Below are 17,912 nucleotides of genomic sequence, written 5' to 3'. Positions count from 1 at the left end.
GTATAAATTCAAATTCTCCTTCCGGTTTCTCTAAGAAAAATGTATTACACAAGGTAGGTGAAGATCAATAAGGAATAAAATTTTTCAAAGATTCAGTTTCCTTCCCACCAATGGCAGCTCCAGGGGGTTGTTTGGTGGGACTTTAGTTCCTTACAGTTGCCCCTTCCCCAAAGCCATGTACCAAAACCAAACAAACCTGCAGGTCAAAGATGTGCTTGCTTGGCCAACGCAGCTACAAGACAAGCTCTCTAGTCCAGTTAACTCCATTGCTGTCCCTAATCCCTAACTTTATAGAAATTCAGGAGTCCACACTGCTTCTTCCTCAAGGACACAGCAAGGGGGATTTCAAAGGCAGAGCCTATTCTTGCAACACCTCATTAACACCTTGTTATGAAGAATCATCTCTTTGACCTTGATATTTTTTTCCAGAAGAGTAAATTATTTATTTCCACCTATATCCACATATGCTGCCCAGAAGCCACCCATTTATCTGACATGTTTTATTAAGGATACCAGATGTTCCTGCATAAGTTTTAGGTATCACACTTTCTGACAACAGAGTGTCTAGAGGAAAAACAGACCTTCAAGTAAATGTACACAGAGACTTTGTATGCCTCCCTGAATTAAATTTATTTTCAGAGCTATTAGCATACAGAGGCTGACAATTGCCCAGATCTACCTCCTAAAATCTAATTACCATTAATTTATTGACATACCTTCCTCGCCACCTCCCCACCTCCCCACTCCCCTCCTCCCTGCAAACCCTGGCATTACTGAAAGAAAAAACCTGGGGTTTTACTGTCTCTGTATCTGATAAGTCAGGCTTTTGGATGATAGGTTACTTTGGTTACCGGATGTCTACACAGGCCAAGGTAATTAGTCATTAGCATTTATGTGCTGCTAATTACCACTAGTGAGAAGTGCCTGGGAAACGCCAACACAGAGTGTTACAGCAATTTGTTTTGTGGGTTGGAGAGGTGGTTTGATTCCATGTCCTATTATATCCTCAGTATATACTAGGCTAAGTGGCGTTGTAGATTTGAAGTGGCATTTAACTTTCAGCAGAGGATATCCTTCCTCTCACTTGGACATTTTCGTGCTAAAACAGCCCACTCGTCAAAACTCTTAGCTATTGTGGTGACAGATGTTAACATGATACACAGCTAGGTAGAAAGCTGGCATCTGACGACTTTGAGCTGCACGGGCACACATGTCGATGTGCCGTAAAATGCAGACACTCCCCCTCACAATCTGGATAAACACTTCTTGCTGAGCCTTTACTGTATCAATTTGGAACAGATGGGTTGCTGCTTTTCTGATGTATTATGACAAGCAGCAGCAACTACTAATCATAGCGCCAAGAACTGTTGGTGTCTAATGCTGTTCTTTTTCTATGTCACCTATTAAGTCATTGTTCTGCTCCTCAACAGAGATTTAAAAAGAAGAAGAAAAAAGATTAGTTGACCATCCTTAGGGAGAGTAGAGAGTCTTTGGACCCAAGAGTTTTTCTCCTTTTGAGAGCTGGGTCTGCATCTTGCCGTCTGTACTGAATTCTGTAAATTTTCCTAGGCCTCAAACTCTGAAACCAGGTATCTGGGCAGTGTCTTAAGGAGGCAGGCATGGGGAGAAGAGCTGGTTTAACGGGTGCCCAATAGGATATGAAGCCCCCATCAGTACAATCAGCCTTATAATATCCTTCACTCTTTTTTTTTTTTTTTTTTGAGACAGAGTCTCACTCTGTCTCCCAGGCTGGAGTGCAGTGGCCCGATCTCAGCTCACTACAACAACCTCCGCCTCCCAGGTTCAAGTGATTCTCCTGCCTCAGCCTCCCGAATAGCTGGGACTACTGGTGTCCACCACCACTCCCGGCTAATTTTTGTATTTTTTTTACTAGAGAAGGGGTTTCACCATATTGGCCAGGCTGGTCTTGAACTCCTGACCTTGTGATCTGCCCGCCTCGGCCTCCCAAAGTGCTGGGATTACAGGCGTGAGCCACGGCGCCCGGCCAATATCCTTCAGTCTTATCACATGGAACTATGGTTGGTCTCCTCTCTGCCCACGCTGCCACCCCAAGGCTCTGCAGATCCAATTTAGCCTGATTTTATTTACACAAAAACTTCAGGGGGTAAATGAGGGAAGATCTCTCTTGTGAATTCCCCTTTGCCCAACCCCGTGTGACTGTCCTGGGTCATGCATGCCATGCGGACATCCCTGGCACCTTGAATCAAGCATATCAAATGGCTGGAGAGTTTCATCATCTGACTGGGCAGCAGATGGTGGTTTCAGGAACCAGGGTGCCAGAAAAAGGGATCAAAGTGAGCTTAAAATGTCCCAGTGAACTTCCAAAAGAAACGCTGCCTTTCCTTTTCACAAAGTCCACTTTCATAGCTGGGGGCCTGCCTTCGCCCCCAGGCTCACTGTGGCGGCTCATGGCGCTGTCCAGATTTGTTTACTTTAGAAAGAGAGTGTAAAATTACTTCATTCCTTTAGTGACAGTTACACTCCTTACAAGCTGGCTGATATATACTGAATTCACTGAATGTGAAACGGGCCTCTGTGGGTCAGTGGGGCAAAGGAAAACCGCAGAGTGATTTATTGCCCTGAACACTCTATTCACAGATAACAGAAAGGAGGGTGCTTGTTCCAGACCCAGGAGGGGTGGCCTTCTGTCTCACGACTAGGTAGTGCAAAACCAAGATGACTTAACCACTCCTTCTATGACATTTATATTTCTTGTTAATACCTATGAAGCAAATTTCCATCTGGAATTTAAAAATTGTGTCCTGTCAAAAGATGCAAAATATGAGTGTAGTGGTCAGTGATGTGGAATTTGGAGTCAAACATTCATACCCTGGCCGACTCTGTCATTTGCTTTCTGTGTGACCACGGAAAAATGACTTAGATGTGGCTTCCTCCTCCATAAAGTTAGCATAACAATAGTATCCATTTCGCAGGGTTATTGTCAGGATCAAATGAAATATTGCTTGCAGCTCATACACACAATCTATCTGTAAGTTTGCTAGCTTGCTGGCCTCATTAACTTTGCGGAGAAAAATAACACAAAACAGGAAGGGGAAACTATGAACGATAAGTCTCACTTCTTGAGTTCCTACTCTGTCCAACACTTTACATTTAATCTTAGAAGAGCCTTGTGAAGTAGCATCGCTCACCACCCCATTTTACAAAGGAAGTAACAGAAGATTTCGAGAGGTGAGAAGTAACTTACTCCTGTCACATAGTTACTGAGTGGCAGGTAAGGATTTTAAACCTAGTTTTGAATCCAGTGTCTTCACCACTGTTTGTTGTACTGTCTAAAAACATAATATGGGGCCAGGCCCAGTGGCTCACTCCTGTAATCTCAGCACTTTGGGAAGCTGAGGGAGGTGGATCACCTGAGGTCAGCAGTTCAAGACCAGCCTGGCCAACATGGTGAAACCCCGACTCTACTAAAAATACAAAAATTAGGCTGGGTGTAGTGGCTCACGCCTGTAATCCCAACACTTTGGGAGGCCGAGGCAGGTGGATCACCTGAGGTCAGCAGTTCAAGATCAGCCTGACCATGGAGAAACCCTGTCTGTACTAAAAATACAAAATTAGCTGGGCATGGTGGTGCATGCCTGTAATCCCAGCTACTTGAGAGGCTAAGGCAGGAGAATCGCTTGAATCTGGGAGGTGGAGGTTGCGGTGAGCCGAGATTGCACAATTGCACTGCAGCCTGGGCAACTAGAGTGAAACTCTGTCTCAAAAAAAAAAAATACAAAACTTAGCCGGCACCTGTAATCCCAGCTTAAAAAGAAAGAGAAACGAAGGAAGGAAGGAAGGAAGGAAGGAAGGAAGGAAGGAAGGAAGGAAGGAAGGAAGGAAGGAAGGAAGGAAGGAGGGAGGGAGGGAGGGAGGGAGGGAGGGAGGGAGGGAGGGAGGGAAGGAAGGAAGGAAGGAAGGAAGGAGGGAGGTAAGGAAGGAGGGAGGGGAAGGAGAAAAGGAAGGAAGGAAGGAAGGAAGGAGGGAGGGAAGGAGAGAAGGAAGGAAGGAAAGAAGGAAGGAAGGAAGGAAGGAAGGAAGGAAGGAAGGAAGGAAGGAAGGATAATATGGTTCAAAATTGCCCAGCGTGACACTATGAAGGCCCCGTCTCTGATTGCCGAAAGAAAGCGAACAGTAGTGTGATGTGGAGTCCAAGCCCTCCTGGTAGATGCTGCTTTTATTTATTTATTTTTAAGCTATCTCCCACAGGAAGGAAGGATAGATGCTGCTTTTTTTTTTTTTTTTGAGACGGAGTCTTGCTCTGTCGCCCAGGCTGGAGTGCAGTGGCCGGATCTCAGCTCACTGCAAGCTCCACCTCCCGGGTTTACGCCATTCTCCTGCCTCAGCCTCCCGAGTAGCTGGGACTACAGGCGCCCGCCACCTCGCCCGGCTAGTTTTTTGTATTTTTTAGTAGAGACGGGGTTTCACCCTGTTAGCCAGGATGGTCTTGATCTCCTGACCTCATGATCCGCCCGTCTCGGCCTCCCAAAGTGCTGGGATTACAGGCTTGAGCCACCGCGCCCGGCCTAGATGCTTCTTAATACATGGTGCTTGGCCTGTTCTGTTGTGGGGCTCTTAATGAGCTAAGAAATGAAAAGGGGGAAAGGAGAATTTCCTGAAATTACTTGGGAATTTATACCTAAAGCATGGATATGCCTCAAGCCATAAGGAAATCCAAATAAAGAAAATTATTTTATGCCAAATGCTGAGATCAGTGTCTAACATGGACTAAATGCTGCACAAACGACAAATATTGTTATGATTTATATTAATAGAGCACAGGGTATGGGGAAGAGCCAGTGAAAGCAGAAAGGCGTTATGCACACTTTCCTTTGAAGATTTTTCCCTAAAGTCAATATATTATCTTGAGAATTTAATAAATTCAACCTAACCCAAAAGGGGACTTAGAATTCCTTTGCATTTCTACCTATAGGGTGAAATCTGACATTTACTACCACTTTATTAATTTCAGTTTGCAGGGACTTTTATCTGTGGATTTTACCTAGAAGCAGGCCACACTGTCCCCAGATAATGCCTTGGGATGGCCTGCTGGAACAAAGAATTACATAGTAAGGATTATACCAGAGAAATTAGTCTTTTTCCCTCAGTCAGTTACCTTTTTTTTTAATCCTTCAATAAATGATGTAACTATTAATATTTATCACCCAGGTTAGAGGGCAGTGGCACCATCATGGCTCGCTGCAACCTCAACCCACCAACCTCAAGCGACTCTCCCAACTCAGCCTCCCAAGTAGCTGGGACTACAGACACATGCCATCACGCCCAGCTAATTTTCTTGTATTTTTGTAGAGACAGGAAAATCAGAGCCATGTTGCCCAGGCTGGTCTCTAACTCCTGGACTCAAGCCACCCGCCCACCACAGCCTCCCACAGTGTTAGGATGATAGGTGTGAGCCACCATGCCTGGCTAGTGTAACTATCTAGTAAAGCAAACAGGTATAACTATTAAATAATATTAGTAAGGCCATTGTTTAAACAAATATAGAACTCTATTCTCAATTTCTCATATAATAAGAATTCAGATTAATTTAAACTTGGTTTCTTTTCCAGGCTTAAATCAAACACTTCTTTTTCCTCACCATAAATTTTTGCTTTTTTTGTTTAAGTATAATCGCTAGCTCAGGGCTATGTTGTTGGTTTTTTTCTTTTAGAGATGGAGTCTTGCTTTGTTCCTTAGGCTGGAGTATAGTGGTATGGTCATAGCTCACTGTAGCCTCGACTCCTGGGCTCAAAAGATCCTCCCGCCTTAGCCTCCCGAGTAGCTGGGACTAGGGGCACACATCACCATGACCAGCTAATTTTTACCTTTAAATATTAACAAGTCAGCAATTTTATTCTGATAAATAGCCAGTACGACTAAGTAGCCCAGAAAATAGTCCTACAACAGCTTCCTTAAAGGAGGAAAAGGAAATGTTTGATAGTCAGACAATAATTGTTTTATGGTCAAAGATTCACGTTTTACTCTGAGTACAAACTTTTTCAATTTCACAAATAAAAAGTCTTCCAAGAAAATCCATAAACTTCAGAGGCAACATAGTTAAAAATCCTTGACTTTGCTTCCCCCACTTCACCCCCTCAAGACAGAGTCTTGCTCTGTCGCCCAGGCTGGAGTACAGTGGTATGATTTCGGTTCACTGCAACCTCCACCTCCCAGGTTCATGCAATTCTCCTGTCTCAGCCTCTCAAGTAGCTGGGATTACAGGTGCGTGCCACCACACCTGGCTAATTTTTTTTTTTTTTTTTTTTGGTATTTTTAGTAGAGATGGTGTTTCACTATGTTAGCCAGGCTGGTCTCGAACTCCTGACCTCATGATCCGCCTGCCTCGGCCTCCCAAAGTGCTGGGATTATAGGTGTGCGCCACTGCACCCGGCCTTACTAGTCTTTTAAGACAGCCACCTGTTCACACTTAAGCAAAAGACACGAAGTAGCTTTGTAAGTGCTCTCTGTTCTTAGAATACCTGAGAGCAGGCCAGGCGCGGTGGCTCACGCCTATAATCCCAGCACTTGGGGAAGGCCGAGGCCGGTGGATCATGAGGTCAGGAGATGGAGACCATCCTGGCCAACATAGTGAAACCTCATCTGTACTAAAAATACAAAAATTAGCCAGACACGGTGGTGCATGCCTGTAATCCCAGCTACTCAGGAGGCGGAGGCAGGATAATCCCTTGAACCAGGGAGCTAGAGGTTGCAGTGAACCGAGATGGCGCCACAGCACTCTAGCCTGGCGACAGAGCAAGACTCCTTCTCAAAAAAACAAACAAACAAAAGAATACCCAAGAGCAGTTTTGTCTTTCCCAAGGTCACCTCTGGTCTTCTAGTTTTCCTGACTCCTCATTCCATTTAGAAAGAGGAGAAAGGGAAAGCAGTTTAAAAACAAAAACTAGGCCGGGCGCGGTGGCTTAAGCCTATAATCCCAGCACTTTGGGAGGCCGAGACGGGTGGATCACAAGGTCAGGAGATCAAGACCATCCTGGCTAACATGGTGAAACCCCGTCTCTACTAAAAAATACAAAAAAACTAGCCGGGTAAGGTGGCGGGCGCCTATAGTCCCAGCTACTCGGGAGGCTGAGGCAGGAGAATGGCGTAAACCCAAGAGGCAGAGCTTGCAGTAAGCCAAGATCCGACCACTGCACTCCAGCCTGGGGGACAGAGCGAGACTCCGTCTCAAAAACAAAATAAAAATAAAAATAAAAAAATAAAAATAAATACACAAGTAGCTTCTCTATGATGAAAGCAGGTCATATATTTTCTTTCTTTCTTTCTTTCTTTCTTTCTTTCTTTCTTTCTTTCTTTCTTTCTTTCGAGCCAGGGTCTTGCTCTGTGGCCCAGGCTGGAGTGCAGTGGCACAATCACTGCTCATTGCAGCTTCAACCTCCAGGGCTCAAGCAATCCTCCCACTTCAGCCTCCTGAGTAGCTGGAACTACAGGCATGCACCACCACTCTTGGCTAATTTTTAAATGTTTTTGTACAGGCGGGGTCTCACTATGTTTCCCATGCTGGTCTTGAATTCCTGGGCTCAAGCTGTATACTCCCAAAGTGCTGGGATTACAGGTATAAGCCACCATGCCATCTTTTTATTATTTATTTATTTATTTATTTATTTATTTATTTATTTTTCAGACAGAGTTTCACTCTTGTTGCTCAGGCTGGAGTGCAATGGCACAATCTTGGCTCACTGCAATCACCACCTCCCGGGTTCAAGCGATTCTCCTGCCTCAGCCTCCCAAGTAACTGAGACTACAGGTATGCACCACACCCAGCTAATTTTGTACTTTTAGTAGAGATGAGGTTTCACCATGTTGGTCAGGCTGTTCTCAAACTCCTGACCTCAGATGATCCACCCACTTCGGCCTCCCAAACTGCTGAAAATACAGGCGTGAGCCACTGTGCCTGGTCCCCATGTTTTATTTTCTAATGAAATGTCTTTCCACCTCACTGTAGGTAGCCTTCTACTTTTATATACAATATATTTCTGTAAATGTGTTTGAAGATCAAATGTGTAAAAATGGAAAATTAGATTAACATGTTATAGTAGGCTGAGTAATAAATTGCCCCCCAAAAAAGATGTCCACATCTTAATGCTCAGAATCTGAATATGTTATCTTACACTGCCTGGGAAATTTTGCAGGTGTGATTCAATTAAGGCTTTGGAGGTTGGGAGATTATTCTGGATTATCCAGATGTGCCCAGTGTAATCACAAAGGTCCCTATAAGGAAAGAGTAGAGTCCCAGAGAAAACGCAAGGACGGAAGCAGAGGTCTGAGAGGAGAAAACATGGTACACTGCTGACTTCGAAGACTGAGAAAGGGGCCATAAGACAAGAAAAGTTGGTGGCCACTAGAAGCCAGAAAAGGCAAGAAAACAGATTCTTCCTTGAGCCTCCGGAAGGAACGCAGCCCAACAGACCTATTTCAGACTTCTGACCTCCAGAGCTATAAGCTAATACATCTGTCATATTTTAGCCATTCAGTTCATGGTAACTTGTTGTGGCAGCAATAGGCAACTAATACTTATGTTTATGGGGGCCTAGGATCCCAGAGGAATAGTATATGTTATAACATTTCTTTTTTTTTTTTTTCTGAGATGGAGTCTCGCTCTGGAGTCACCCAGGCTGGAGTGCAGTGCCTAGATCTCAGCTCACTGCAAGCTCTGCCTCCCGGGTTTACGCCATTCTCCTGCCTCAGCCTCCCGAGTAGCTGGGACTACAGGCGCCCACCACCTCGCCCGGCTAGTTTTTTATATTTTTTAATAGAGACGAGGTTTCACCGTGTTAGCCAGGATGGGCTCGATCTCCTGACCTTGTGATCCGCCTGTCTCGGGCTCCCAAAGTGCTGGGATTATAGGCTTGAGCCACCGCGCCCGGCCTATAACATTTCTTAATCAAAATTTTCTCTGTTGCTGCTTTTTTTGGGAGCTGAAAGGTCCTGAACAGGTAAGAATCTTCACAGGTACCCAGATCCCAGGAAGCAGGAAGGCTGGGAGTGTGTCATTAAAGGAACCGAGTTAGGCTGCCTGCCTGTCACCCCAGGGCTTCAGGAAGTTAAGCTAGGTATTGCCAAACCCACCCCCAGTTCTGCTTCTCTCACGCCCACTGCCTTTCACCTACCCTGTTTAGACCACAGGCAATTCTGATTGTCAACCTGCCTCGTGCGGGTACCCTGGAGTGTGGACGTCAAAGGAGTTTGTCTTTCTCTGTCCCCACGCCAAGGGGTGCTCTGGCCTGAGATCCCCCATTGCACATAGCTGCCAGCAGAGCTACACCTGGTTAATTGCCCAGCAAACTGCCTTTGCTCCACGCCCACCTTTGAGGACTCTAAGGAGGGGACAGAAGGGAAGGCAGGACTATGGGGTGATACCAGCCCTGCATGTGTTCCTTGTATGAGTCAGCAAGCTTGAGGGCCCCAGCACACCAGAGGCTTGGAGACCGGGGCAGCACGCAAAATGCTGGTGGGCACAGGAGGCACAGGTAGGAACAGAGCACTGCCCTTCAAAGGTTTATAAACAAAGATACATACTTGTTTCCATCCAGGTGCGGTGGCCCACAACTGTAATCCCAGCACTTTGGGAGGCCAAGGTGGGCAGATCACCTGAGGTCAGGAGTTCGAGACCAGCTAGGCCAACATGGTGAAACCCCATCTCTAATAAAAATACAAAACTTATTCTGATGTGGTGGTGGGCGCCTGTAGTCCCAGCAACTCGGGAGGCTGAGGCAGGAGAATTGCTTGAGCCGAGGTCACTCCGCTGCACTGCAGCCTGGGTGATGGAGTGAGACTCTGTCTCAAAAAAACAAAACAAAACAAAAAACAGATACATACTTGTTTCCATGCTCACCCTGAATTTCTGCTCAAAAAGTAATAAAAAGTGATCTAAACAACCAGCCCAGAATGCCTGGAGAACAAAGGCAGAATTCAGTTGATGGGGTTTGGAGTTGCCCCAGTCGGCTTCATAGCTAACCAATTTACTAAGTATGGCCTGAACACTTTAAATATAAAGATAAATTTGACAGCATTTTGTAAAGATGTGGTGTCGGGGCGTAGGCTGAATGATCTCTACCGTGAACTGGCTCAAACCCTAATCAAACCCTTTTTTCCCTAAATTTAATAATCCAGAAAGTCAGTTTCCTAATTAAAGTCGTACTCTATTGGCATAAAGTTTTCATTTATTTTGTGGTTGCTGACACTGGTATTAAATAGTTAATCCCTTTGTACTGAGCAGAGTGCTTTTGTTACATATTTTAGGCTCCTTATATTTTATTCTAAGAAACTCGGGTTTTTTTCCCAGTTGAGAAAAATGAGAATTTCAAATATTGAGAAAAAACCTGGTTTTAGGAAAGGCAGAAGATAATAGGAAGAGCCCTGATTTTCTCATGGGAAGACCCCAGTTCTTCTCCCAGCTCTGCAGCTTCTTACACAGACACTGCTCAAACCAGTTAATCTTTCTTTTTTTTTTTTTTTTTTTTTTTTTTTTTTTTTGAGACGGAGTCTGGCTCTGTCGCCCAGGCTAGAGTGCAGTGGCCGGATCTCAGCTCACTGCAAGCTCCGCCTCCCGAGTTCATGCCATTCTCCTGCCTCAGCCTCCCGAGTAGCTGGGACTACAGGCGCCCGCCACCTCGCCCGGCTAGTTTTTTTGTAGTTTTAGTAGAGACGGGGTTTCACCGTGTTAGCCAGGATGGTCTCGATCTTCTGACCTCGTGATCCGCCCGTCTCGGCCTCCCAAAGTGCTGGGATTACAGGCTTGAGCCACCGCGCCCGGCCTAATCTTTCTAAGATCCTGTTTCCCCATCTATAAAGTGAAATAATCAGAGCCCTACCTTTTTTGGAATAAGTAAGGAGTACATGAAATATTCCGTATGACATGCTCAGCATAATGCCTGCCACACAAAAGTGTTCAATTAGTACTTAATTATTGTTATTATATTTTTATCACTATTTGTATTTAACTATCTTACTGAGTTATTTGGAAACCAAATGAGGTCATTGCCTCCAAACATTTATTAGAGTTATTGCTATGTGCTAAGCGTTACAATAGGTGCAGGAGAATACAAACGTGAACGCCTGCAAGGAACTTACACAGAACTTACAAGGAAGTTACACAGAAAGGCACTAATTTGATAAAAATACAACTCTATAGCTCTAAATACAGGTATAAATGTAAAATACAATTCCATAGCTCTACAGCAATAAGGAACTAATATCAACCTACCAGCAGTTCATCAAGCATAATTTGATTAACTACAGTAGGCGTCTTCCTAGGCTGCCTCATGGAGGAGATCTTATGAAAAATTGGAAGGCCGTGCTAATATAGTTTGTGTGAATATGGTCTTTAAGAGTTATTACGGCCAGGCTGGGCACTGTGGCTCAAGCCTGTAATCCTAGCACTTTGGGAGGCCGAGGCAGGCAGATCACTTAAGGCCAGGAGTTCGAGACCAGCCTGGCCAACATAGTGAAGCCTCATCTCTATTAAAAATACAAAAAATTAGCCAGGTGTGGTGGCAGTTGTCTGTAATTCCAGCTATATGAGAGGCTGAGGCAGGAGAATCGCTTGAATATGGGAGGCAGAGGTTGCAGTGAGCCGAAATCTTGCAACTGCACTGCAGCCTGGGCAACAGCACAACACTCTGTCTCCAAAAAAACCAAAAATAAGTTTTTTATGGCCAGCCTGGGCACCATGGCTCACGCCTGTAATCCCAACACTTTGTGAGGCCGAGGCTGGGAGATCACTTGAGGCCAGGAGTTTGAGACCAGCCTGGTCAACATGGCGAGACCCCTGTCTTTACTAAAAAATACAAAAATTAGCTGAGTGTGGTGGCGGGTACCTGTAGTCCCAGCTACTCGGGACTGTAGCTGTAGTCCCCGCTACTCAGCTGAGGCAGGAGAATTGCCTGAACCTGGGAGGCAGAGGTTGCAGATCATGCCACTGCCCTCCAGCCTGGGCAACAGAGTGAGACCCTGTCTCAATAAATAAATAAACATAAAACCACATAGATAATTAGCTAATTATTAGGAATCACAGGAAAAATCAACAGAAATACAAACCATGACATGTTTATACACACATTTATAACCTAGTTAGCAAAATAATATTTCAGCACATGGGCAGTCCATGAGGAAATTTTTTAAAATATTTAAGCACATGAAACAACTAGACAACATTTCAAGAGAGTGTATAATTGGTGTGGTTTGTGTGTGGCATCAGAAGAGGGAGGTTATCAATGGGAAGAGATCCACTGATCACCCTGGGTGCTTGGTTCTAAAATGACAGCAAAGCATATAAAGTGAGAATCATGATGCATAACTATGACTGATGATGAGTCATTTACTGTGGCCCTCCTAAAAATCCCCAAGCAAGCAAACTTGAAAACCTTCATTTAACCCTGCCTTCCATTCAAGCATTCATCCTACTTCTCTCCTTTAAAAAAAATAATAATAATAATAATAACATTGGGAGGTCACAGTGGCTCATGCTGTAATCCCAGCACTTTGGGAGGCCGAGGTGGGCAGATCACCTGAGGTCAGGAGTTCGAGACGAGGCTGGCCAGCCTGGTGAAACCCTGTCTTTACTAGAAATACAAAAATTAGCCAGGCATGGTTTTGGGCGCCTGTAATCCCAGCTACTCAGGAGGCTGAGGCAGGAGAATCACTTGAACCCAGGAGGTGGAGGTTGCAATGAGCTGAGACTTCACCATTGCATTCTAGCCTGGGTGACAAGAGCAAAACTCTGCCTCAAAAAATAATAATAATAATAATTTTTTACTATAGGTGAGCGCCACTATGCCCAGCTTTACCTACTTATCTTTTTTAACTAAGAGACTTTTCTTATAAAATAATGCATGCCCATTATATAAAATTCAGAAAACTCAGAAAAGTATCAAGAATAAAATATTGATAATTTAATATTATAGACATAAGTGCTACTAATATTTTGTCTTTTTTCTAGAGTTTTTTTTTTTTTTTTTTTGAGATGGAGTCTCGCTCTGTCACCCAGGCTTCTCTGCCTCCCGGGTTCACGCCGTTCTCCTCCCAAGTAGTTGGGACAACAGGTGCCTGCCACAACGCCCGGCTAATTTTTTTTTTTTTTGTGTGTGTGTGTGTTTTTAGTAGAGACGGGGTTTCACCATATTAGCCAGGATGGTCTGGATCTCCTGACCTTGTGATCCGCCCACCTTGGCCTCCCAAAGTGCTGGGATTACAGTCGTGAGCCACCGCGCCTGGCCTTTTCTAGAGATTTCTAAAAAATTTACAACTTCCACATAGGTAACTGATAATGCCAACTGATATTTTACCCTGAACTTTAAGATTTAGAAAAGGTTGGCTTGAGCTTCCCCATATTTCACTGGGGTTGCAATTCATTCTCTAAGATTTCTTCAAATCCCCAGGGGTTTACAATCTCCTGGTCATTTCTGACCCTCGGTTCTGATTCCACTGAATTTAACTGTGTCTCATCTTTGCAAGTTGCTTTTTTCTCAACCAATCCAAAGGCAGAAGACCATTCTTTTTGCTTGGTGTTCCTCCCTTGAAACTGCTACAGAAGACATTTCTGTATTTAGCAGATCTTACTGAATGTCTGGGAAAATGGGGGTGGTTTTTATATTGAATATATGAGGCGTGAATATTAATATTCCTTTCCTAAAATATTTTGATTACTTCACCAAAAAGAGTTTCTTACCACTGCTCTCTACAGGATCCAGCCTTCTAACTTTACTGTTATTTAGAATTGGTCTGTCAAGTCACCACAAGAGTGAACTGGGATTTTGATTAGTTGTAGTAAACATTTAAATTAATTTGAGTCATTTTTTTGTTTTAATAGTTTTTTTTTAAAACTTACATCTTTGGGGTACTTTGTTGGTAGAGGATAATATGGTTTACAAAGAGTCAATGTTTTGCTTATTTGTTGTGTTTATTTTCAATAATTATACCTTTCTCTTGTACTTAGGCATTGAATTACAAGTTTCAAATCAATGTAAAATAATAGCAGTGATAATGGGCATCTTTGTCTTACATCCAAAATTTTTGTATAACAGCCGTCTCCATATCCTAATGCTACTTTTGGACTATCTTTAATTGGATGTCTTCCTCTGCCTTCCAACTAGAAATATATATCTTAAATTGCTATTGGATGCAATTGACAGCTCTTCCTTTCTTTGAACTGTCTCCTCCCTGGGCTTCCATGATGCCACATGGCCACAATTTTATCCTTTTCTCTCTCCATTCACACATCCAACTGTTTTCTTTTCTTTTCTCTCTCTCCTCCTTTCCTTCTTTCTTCCTTCCATTTCTTCCTTCTTTTATTCTGTTTATTGAACACATCTTCAACAAACATGCTTCCTCTTTTCTTTTCTCTAAGCCTTTACATTAAGGTACAGCTCTTTCTCATATCTACTGTATATACCTTTCCAGCTCTTGCCTTCTTGCCTATATTTAAATATTGTCTGCAACTCTGACTACTCTGTGAACAGCTCTGCTTGGACATTCCATAGGAAATGCTAATTCATGAGTCCAAAATTAAACTCTCCATTGTTCCTCAAGTCAACTCATCTTCCAATTTCTCATTTCCCGCCCCCAAAAAATATTGCATCTTAGCATCACTATTGACTTATTTTGTCTTCTTCTATGCTCATTCCTAACTCTACGCCTTGGTGCATGCTGCTGTGCCCGGCCTAGAATACCTTTTTGCTCCCTTCTATTTGTCCGAATTTTACTCATCCTAAAAGGTAAGTTCAGGCTGGGCGCAGTGGCTCACCCCTGTAATCCCAGCACTTTGGGAAGCCAAGGCGGGCGGATTACGAGGTCAGGAGCTCGAGACCAGCCTGACCAACATGGTGAAACACCGTCTCTACTAAATATACAAAAATTAGCCAGACATGGCAGTGCGTGCCTGTAGTCCCAGCTACTCAGGAGGCTGAGGCAGGAAAATTGCTTGAACTTGGGAGGCGGAGCTTGCAGTGAGCCGAGATCGCACCACTGCACTCCAGCCTGGGTGACAGGGCAAGACTCCATCTCAAAAAAAACACAAAAAAACTAGGTAGGTTCTTCCCTCCTCTGTGTGGCTGTTCATGACCCCTCCAGCCTGCATGCTTCTCCTCCTTTCTGCATTACCCCAGCACTGGCCTGTGTCAATTGCCATGACCAGGGACACACCTAGGAAGAGATGCAGGCTGAATTTGAAGCTAACTCTGTTTGGCTCCAGAACCTGTGCCCTCAGCTTCCAGGCCTTGTCCAGCTCCCCTGACATATTCACTGCTTCCCATCCTTATGCCCAAAGAGGACTCAGGATAGGAGCCAAGTGCAGGTCCCTTGCAGTATTCTCCTTTCTGAACACCTTTAGAAGAACCACCACATTCAAAGAAATCATAGGGACTGGCTACGGTGACATCAAGGGCAATGCATGACCAGATAAATTCCTCTGGCAGTCATGAAAAAAGATGGAGCCAAAACCACCGGAGAAGAAGCTGTGATACAAGAGGCAGCACATGACGGAAGACAATCCTCTGGCAGCGAGGCCTGAGAGCTGTCTGCGTGAGCCAGGAAAAAGTTCCTGTCATGGTCAGAATCTAGTGTAACTAACTGTAAAATATGACCCAATGAAGAGGTGTGTCAGCAACAGACAGAGGCCTCCTTCATGCTGCCCTTGGAGCAATGAACAAAGCGATAAAATTACACTCCAGTGCAAGGGTGAAAATAATAACTACTTCATAACCTTGTTTTATTTATTTATTTAGACGGAGTCTTGCTCTGTCGCCCAGGCTGGAGTGCAATAGAGATTAGCAGCTGGAAAGTTGAAGAGTTATACAAATATAACTTATAAAGCTGAGAAGGAGTACAAACTGTGGGTGAGAGTTCACAGAAGTTCTTTAACTAAGTGATGTTTAAGATAAAACCTAAAAAATAATTTATCTGGCCAGGTACGGTGGCTCATTCCTGTAATCTCAGCACTTTGGGAGGCTGAGGCAGGTGAATCACTTGAGGTCAGGAGTTCAAGACCACCCTGGCCAACATGGTGAAACCCCATCCCTACTAAAAATACAAAAATTAGGCCAGGCGCGGTGGCTCAAACCTGTAATCCCAACACTTTGGGAGGCTGAGGCGGGTGGACCACCTGAGGCTGGGAGATCGAGTCCAGCCTGGCCAACATGATGAAACGCTGTCTCTACTAATAATACAAAAATTAGTTGGGCATGGTGGTGCATGCTTGTAATCCCAGCTACTCGGGAGACTGAGGCACAAGAATCGCTTGCACCCAGGAGGTGGAGGTTGTGGTGAGCCGAGATTGCACTCCAGCCTGGGCAACAAGAACGAAACTCTGTCTCAAAAAAAAAAAAAAAAATTAACTGGACACAGTGGTGTGTGCTTGTAGTCCCAGCTACTTAGACAGCTGAGGCAGAAGACTCGCTTAAACCCAGGAGGCGGAGGTTGCAGTGAACCAAGACTGTACCACTGCACTCCAGCCTGAGTGACGGAATGAGACTCTGTCTCAAAAAAATAAAAGAATAACTTATCTATGTTCAAGCTGGTTAGGTTAAGCTAATATATTCCAGGTAAAATTCCAAGATAGAAGAAGAGTGGCTTCTTATTGGAAAGAACGGAGAGGACAATTTCTGGAACAGAAAGAATGGGATATGGAATGAGATATGTTAAACCTCAACAACTAGGCAGAGGGAGGATCACAAAGCATCTCATCAGTCTTAGGGATTTGGGCTTTTATCGTAGAGGCAACAAGAAACCTTTCAAGAGTATAAGGAGAGATCGGGGGTGGTGGCTCACGCCTGTAACCCCAGCACTTCTGGAGGCCAAGACAAGTGGATCACTGAGGTCAGGAGTTCTAGACTAGCCTGGCCAACATGGTAAAACCCCGTCTCTACCAAAAATACAAAAATTAGCTGGGTGTGGTAGTGAGCAACTGTAATCCCAGCTACTTGGGAGGCTGAGGCATGAGAATCACTTGAACCCAGGAGGTAGAGGTTGCAGTGAGCCGAGATCATGCCACTGCACTCCAGCCTGGGCCACAAGAGCAAAACTCCATCTCAAAAAAAAAAAAAGAGTGTAAGGAGAGAATCAATGCAATCAAATGTGCTTTAATGGGAGGGTAAGAAGTTTTCACAGCAGTCTGCTTGACAGATGATGGTAACTTGCACTTGGTGTGGTGACGATGATACAGGGAGGCAAATGGGTTGAAGATGTATTTAGAAGATAGAATAGAAAAGACTTGGTGATTAATTAATGGGGAGGGGGCACCGTAAGGAAAAGGAAGTCATCAAGTAGTCAAGGAAAGGTCAACAATGACTCCTAGGTTTCTGGCTTGAGCAGCTGAGGGGATGGTGATGCCCTTTACTACAATGGAGGACAGGCTGGGCGCGGTGGCTCACGCCTGTAATCCCAGCACTTTGGGAGGCCAAGACGGGCAGATCACATGAGGTCGGGAGTTCGAGGCCAGCCTGGCCAACATGGTGAAACCCCGGCTCTACTAAAAATACAAAAATTAGCCTGGCGTGGTGGCGGGCACTTGTAATCCCAGCTACTCGGGAGTCTGAGGCAGGAGAATCACTTGAGCCCAAGAGGCAGAGGTTGCAGTGAGCCGAGATTGCGCCACTACACTCCAGCCTGGGCAACAGAGTAAGACTCCGTCTCAAAAAATAAATAAATAAAACAAAATAAAATGGAGGACACTGAAGAAAATAAGAATTTGGGGATAGGAAGTCACTGAAGAAAGTAAGAATTTCCATTTTAGACAATATCGCGCTTCTTCCCATTTATTTGCTGCCATAGCCTCATAATGATACAAGCAGTTACATGCATGGGATAAAATAATATTGGGACATTGTAAATTGAAATGAAGTCACCCTTTTCATCTTTTCTGCATGGACAAGACACTG

The 17,912-nt window shown here is 44.4% G+C and overlaps 1 non-coding gene across 1 annotated transcript; it reads left to right on the top strand.

The window, feature by feature from the left end:
• Positions 1–17,781: 17,781 nt before the first annotated feature.
• Positions 17,782–17,912, top strand: LOC119624962 (small nucleolar RNA SNORA20). The gene has a single exon (XR_005241122.1). It is a non-coding gene; the product is annotated as a small nucleolar RNA SNORA20 (small nucleolar RNA).

Source organism: Chlorocebus sabaeus, chromosome 8 (assembly GCF_047675955.1).
Source record: "Chlorocebus sabaeus isolate Y175 chromosome 8, mChlSab1.0.hap1, whole genome shotgun sequence".
In the NCBI taxonomy this organism is placed as follows: domain Eukaryota; kingdom Metazoa; phylum Chordata; class Mammalia; order Primates; family Cercopithecidae; genus Chlorocebus; species Chlorocebus sabaeus.
The sequence above is the reverse complement of the archived record's forward strand: the minus strand, read 5'-3'. Positions and strand labels throughout refer to the sequence as shown.